We start from the raw sequence: 7,038 nt of genomic DNA on the forward strand, positions 1-7,038 counted from the left end.
GTTTCAGACTAACATGCTCCTAACCACAGTGTGGCAGCCTCCCATTGGTCCGTCTGACGCGTCACTCAAACTCCGTATCCTCCATCAGCCAATGAGAAGCTTGCAAAAGGAGTTACCCCATCGACTCAGGACCAATCAGAACTCGACAAGATCTAAAGTGGTTAATAGTTTACTGCTTTGATGTGACAACTGTACATGTGTCAATTTTGTAAAAAAAAAAATGAAGAGACAACTTAAAGTTTATGAATGTTTTGTAGGATTCTGGAAAAAATAATAATATAATTTTGCTTGCAAAGGAGATACCCCATCGTCTCAGAACCAATCAGATCTCGACAAGATCTAAAGTCATCTATCACACAGCTGAAGTGGTTAATAGTTTACTGCTTGATGTGACAACTTTAAATGAGTCAGTTTTGTAAAAAAAATGAAGAAGAAACAACTGAAAGTCTATAAATGCTTTGTAGGATTCTGGAAAAAATAATATAATTTTGCTTGAAATGGAAGATACCCATCGTCTCAGAACCAATCAGAACTCGACAAGATCTAAAGTGGTTAATAGTTTACTGCTTTGATGTGACAACTGTACATGTGTCAATTTTGTAAAAAAAAAATGAAGAAGAAACAACTAAAAGTTTATGAATGTTTTGTAGGATTCTGGAAAAAAAATAATATCATTTTGATACTTAAAGGTCCCATATTATGATCATTTTCAGGTTCATACTTGTGTTTTGTGTTTCTACTAGAACATGTTTACATGTTGTAATGTTCAAAAAAAACTTTATTTTCCTCATACTGTCAGCCTGAATATGCCTGTATTTACCCTCTGTCTGAAACGCTCCGTTTTAGCTTATTTTGACGGAATTGCGACGACATTGCAACAGAATTGCGTTGCTAGGCAACAGCTTGGGTCCATGTGTACTTCCTGTCAGCTGATGACATTCACGTACACTGCAACCAGGAATAAACTGGGACACATTTAGAATGATTATGTTTAAAACTGTGTAAAGGGTCTAAATATTGTATATTTGTGACATCACAAATGGGCAGAAATCATGACAGCTTGTTTCAAATGCAGAGTTTCTGAATACGGGCTGTGTGTTTTTCCCTGTGGATTGAGCGTTTCGATACTTTCACAGTATTTATATAGGACGTAAGCCTGCTTTATAATAAAAACAACATGAAAATCTCACTTTTTTATAATATGGGACCTTTAAACCAATTATTCAATTAAGCTGGAAGCCAATGATGTAATATTATCAGGGCCGGCTGTAGCCCTTTCGGTGCCCTATAGGGTTAGGGTTCTGGTCCTTAGGGTCCTAGCTCCATCATCCTCCATCAGCCAATGAAAAGCTTGCAAAAGGAGATACCCCATCATTTCAGAACCAATCAGAACTCGACAAGATCTAAACTCATCTATCACACAGCTGAAGTGGTTAATAGTTTACTGCTTGATGTGACACAACTCTAAATGTGTCAGTTTTGTTAAAATAAAAATGAAGAAGAAACAACTAAATATTTAGTTTATGAATGTCTCATAGGATTCTGGAAAAAAATAACAATATCATTTTGACACTTAAAGGGACTGTTTGTAACTTTCAGTAATGCTTGTTAACAGCGACACCTGTGGCCGTTAAGTCAACGAAAGTCAGCGTCGGGCTAGCACTTGCGAGAACGAGCATCGCTCAATACAGTGAGGCGACACACGTCAGCTAAAACCACAATATCACTCTATATTTCACCTGCTTGGCAGTAATGTTAGCTGACCAGACGAAGGGCTCTCCATGAATCAATGCTGATCTTAGTGTTGGCTTTTCCTGCCTCAGCCTCCCGACCGCGGCCGGAGGAAACAGGGGAGACGCCGGAGTTTTGGTCGGAGACTATAACTTTTCTCGCTTCGGAGCCCCGTCACTTCACAAGACACGGGAAACCTCTGTTGGTCTGGAGGAGCTGCAGCAGTTACTTCTGCACAAACATCCACTGTACATTCACTAGATATTCTCAGAGCTAAACTAACTCTTCTGCAGTGTGTAGTGAGCGCGCATAAACGTGAGGGTGGAATGAAATAGCGAGAACGAGCGCGGTGTGTGGGGTGAAGGCAAGCAGGCAGAGGAGCAGAGGAGCGGAGTACAGCAGAGACTCCGGCCCTGGAGACCAAAGCTACGGTCTCCCCCGCGTCCTCCGACTGCAGCCAACACTGTTGAATTTAGGAAGTACTTTGAGTCTATAAAAATTATAAACAACAAGAAATATGCTCATATAGTTAATATGCTACAGGAATTGTTTAAAGAAATTGTATTGCCTAACGTTTTTTACTGTATTACAGTTTCCCTGCTATCCAGTCCTGCAACCATGTTGAATGTATCATCCTATAAGATGATAATCACTCTCAAGTTTCATGTAAAACACAATTTGACCTTTTTTTTAATGTGCAAAGTTAATTTATTACAAGCCCTGGCACCACATAACATCAAGGAACAACTAAGCATGTTGGTATTAGGGCTGCGACTAACAATCATTTTTATAATTGATTAATCTGCTGATTATTTTCCAAATTAATCAATTAATCTTTTGGTCTAAAACATAAGAAATCTGTGAAAAATACCCAACAAATTTCTTTGTTTTGTCCGACCAACAACCTAATGTACAGAAATATTCAATTTACTATAATTAGCAAGATAATATAAGCATATTCTTACAATTGAGAAGTTGAAACTTGAAAATATTTGGCATTTTTTATTGGAAAATTACTTTACTTTTTTTTTTTTGTATTACTATTTATTCCTTCAGGCAGACTGGCAGCATTATAGTGACCGCTTTAGCTCCTAAGTCCTGATGAACAAATCCCCAGTGTTCTTAAACTAAGTACAACCTGCTCAGATGTCATAGGAAAGGACAAACACACTGATCACCATGTTGATCTGCACGTCTCTACAGTCTTTGTGCCACGTATACCTGTTGTGGAAAAAAAGTAAGCCCCCAGGATTTAATGTGCTGGAGCCATTACTGATATAACAGACCTTTCTTAGAAATGAATTGTTATTACCCGAAGTTTGTTTTTTATCAAGGGTGAGTCCTGCATTATTACTTAATCTTGGGGGCCTGCATGTCTTGTAGAGGGGCCCTGCCATTATTTTAGTTTATATTGCACTCACATTCCTCAATAAAGATGTGAGTAATCAGAACCTGGAGGTACCAGGTTCATACAGGTTTGGGTACATACTCTGAATGTGGGAGGACGGAGGGGAGACAACAGGCGTAACAGGAGGTTTTTGCCCCGAGGTCCACTAACAGATTAATCTGGCTGGGATTATGACACAACTATGTAGGCGACCAGTTTATTAAAATTCCTTTCGGGATATACAATTTAAACGTGTATGAGATATGTAAAATTAATGTAATGCTGGTCATCTAAGAGCATCTGATGTTGTTTAGGTAGATATATAGATAGATAGATTTATGTGTGTTTGTTTTGTATGCCGGTTGTCTGACTATGAATGTTTCTTGATCTCAATTTCAATGAGACAACATGATTAAATAAAAGTTTAAATGTGCTCGGGTAGATGGACATTTGTTGTTCATTAAGCAGATTTCATTATGTGTTATTATTGAAGACACACAGGCAACAACAGGCTTCATATTCATTAACACAGCTACATACAGTGTGTGCTAAACATAGGCCTTCTTTATAAAGCTGCAGTTACATTCATATGCCAGCAGAGGGAGCTCTCTGACTGTATTCCATCCAAGTCATACAACATCTCAGCATTATTTACCTTCCTGTTAAATATACAGTACAAGAAATCCACCTTCTGCAGTTCCAGTGTTCAGGTCCAAGTTTACCTGATTGTTTATGCACTGATGGATTTTCAGGCCCAATAAAGCTCCATTATATACGTCTAAAAACATGTGCGTCAGCGTGGAAAATATTCTTTTCTTCATTATTATAAGCCTAACTTCCTAAACAGGCCAGTTTCTTTCAGCAACACCTCAGAAAGTCTCCTCATCCTCATCTCCGTGACAGTGAGACTGTGAGCGAGCTGTGCTGCTAATCCTTTATAGCAGGAGCTGTCTTTCTTACAGACCAGTCACCGTTTACTGTAAACTGACAGCTGAGATAGGAATGGCAGAAGTAGATGGAAATAATTTAGGGATCAAATGAGGTTAGAGGATACACTTGTGTTGCTTTTTTTTTCATCTGGAGAAGACGGGCTGACTTGTTAAAGGGATAGTTTGGGTGTTTTTGAAGTGAGGTTGTATGAGGTACTTATCCATAGTAGGTGTATTACTTACAATAGATGACGCGTCGGTGTGCCCCCAGCATTGAGAAACAGACACTGGAGCAAAGCAATACAGTGCTGTGGACGCAGAAGAACATAATTTAACCACCTAAAAGAAAGGCTCACCTAAAGAAATCAATATCAGTTTAAGTGTACGCTATATTTAGAATATTTCTGATGGAGAACTGAAGTGAAAGTGAAACATATCTAAACTGGATTTTGTCATCTGAGCCCACTGGCTTTGGAGAGAGCATAAATAAGCTTTCAGTTTAGTTCCCCGTTGGAAAGGAGAAGGAAGGGCTGTCTGACGGCAAGATAAAGAGGTGAAAATATTCTAAATATAGCGTACACTTAAACTGATATTGATTTTTTTAGGTGAGCCTTTCCTTTAGGTGGCTAAAATATGTTTTTCTAACAGCCCCCGTCCACAGTACTGTATTGTTTTGCTTCGGTGCCGGTGCTTCTGTCTGCTTCTCCAAGCTGGGGCTGTGCAGACCGTCATCTACTGTAGGTAATACACTATGGATATGGAGAAGTACCTCATACAACCCCACTTCAAATCAACCGAACTATCCCTTTAATGTCAGTGGAGCTGTGAACAGTATTGCACTACACAGCATTTTGTGAAACATACTGTACTGTTTCAAGGTCACTGATTAGACACTCAATGACATCTGAGCACATTACACTAAATACTGTAAAGCATTGTCATCATCATTTTATCCCGGAGTCTGTTACAGTATTGTCGTCACTATTCAACCACCATTTTATCCCAGGTGTTTTATGTGTGTAGCTCTACAGCTCTCTTCTTCTGCACAGCAGAGATTTGTTCTCTCTTCCCCCCACAAAGCCTTTTCCCTCCCAAATCGGAGCCCCCATTGCCTTAGTGAAGCGGTTGCCACGGCAACCCGCTTGCTCCTCAGCCATATCTGGAACAAGGAGGAGGAGAGATGAGGTCTGCAGCATTATGCTCATGACATGTGAGAGATGTAGAGAGGGAGGGAGGGAGGGAGGGAGGAAGTATTCAGGACATCAGAACCTTCCTCCAAATCCTCGAAGAGAGAGAGAAACAGATTCCTCACAACACCAACACTTGACGTCTCAGCTGCGTCTCGTCAGAACACTGAACGCCTTGTTGTCCTGTCAGCGTCCAGACCAAAACACTGGAAGAAACTGTTGCCTGTTTCATCACTGGAGACAATAAAAATCTATTCATTCACAATGGGACAAAGCACTTGTTACATACTCCCTGCACTGCAGAGAAAACACTTTGCACTCGCTGTTAAACAAAAGACAGACACATATTTAGCTGTATATTCACCCTCAGTGATGAGGCGGCACAAAATTAATTTAGCATATTTATTAGCTGTGGTTGTGTACTGGGCGTTTGCAATATACTACACGTGTTTATGGTTAGATTTAATAGTAATTCATCATGAAGCTTTAAGGATAAGTTTGGCAATATTTTATATTTTTGTATATTTTTGTTTAAAACATCCAATGAAAAGACACAAAACTAACAATGTCGTTCAATATGTCCCAGCTTCCTCACCATGTCTCTGACACTCAGCAAACACCACTGGTTCCTACTGAAGACATCTTTAAAAACAGGTCACAAATATAAACTATAATTTTTGTTAACGCCAAAATAATTAATAGGGCAAATTAGTTTAATTATTGATTAAGCCGTTGATTAATTGTTTGGTCTATATAATCAGAATCAGAAATCCTTTATTGATCCCGAGGGGGAAATTGGGACATTACAGTTGCTCTTATATAGAAGCATAAAGAAATATAATAAAACAAAAGGAGTATTTAAAATATAAATGATGTACATAATGCTACAATACATAACACAACATATGCAGTGTAATATAATTAAATAATAAAATTAAGAAATACATGAAATATGTATTTCTCATTTCTCAAATGCTAAGCAATTTCTCAGAGGCCAAGGTGATGTCTTTAATTTGCTTGATTTGTCTGACTAACAATCTAAAACATTAAAATATTCAATTGGCAGTATTAGATGACAAAGAAAAGCAGCAAATTCTCGCATTTCAGAGGCTGGAACCTGGACATTTTGGCATTTCAATTCAATTCAATTCAATTCAAATCACTTTATTTTTCCTCAAGGGGGCAATTGTAGAGACTCGTAGAGTACTACAATTAACAACACAATACAGGAAAATTTGAAACATCTTGAAAGTTAAAAATAATGATACTAATATAGTTCTAATGAATTATAATAATACATTTTTACTTGAGAAATGGCTGAAACTATTAAAGCTAGTGTTGGTAATCTCAAGAAACCAGCAAGAGTACGCTAGCTTAAAAAAAATATCTAACCAAAAAACCAAGACCAGTTTTACCAACTCTTTTCTAATGACAGTAACTCCAAAAGTTCCTAAATCCAGCTAGAAAGCAGCTTGTTGACGACTCCAGTGACGCGCAATGAGTGCACGGGTAGGTAGACAGCCAGGTAGCCTTTCTAATCATTTCATTACGGGTTTATTACAGTTCTGCAACTGTGACAGATACCAGATATGTTTCTCTTTTTTTGTCAGAGCATTTGATTAAGTGATTTCTGTCGAGCTGTAAATGCAACAAATATAACGAAAACTGGGTTAATTTTCTGTCGATCGACTAATCAATGAATTGCTTGTCATTGCAGATCAATTAAACAAATTAATTTACAATTACCTGAAACAGCAGGGCCCTGTAGCAAATTCATAGCTATTTTAAGCCATAGATGAGAATG

This window comes from Sebastes umbrosus, chromosome 4 (assembly GCF_015220745.1).
Source record: "Sebastes umbrosus isolate fSebUmb1 chromosome 4, fSebUmb1.pri, whole genome shotgun sequence".
Classification (NCBI taxonomy): domain Eukaryota; kingdom Metazoa; phylum Chordata; class Actinopteri; order Perciformes; family Sebastidae; genus Sebastes; species Sebastes umbrosus.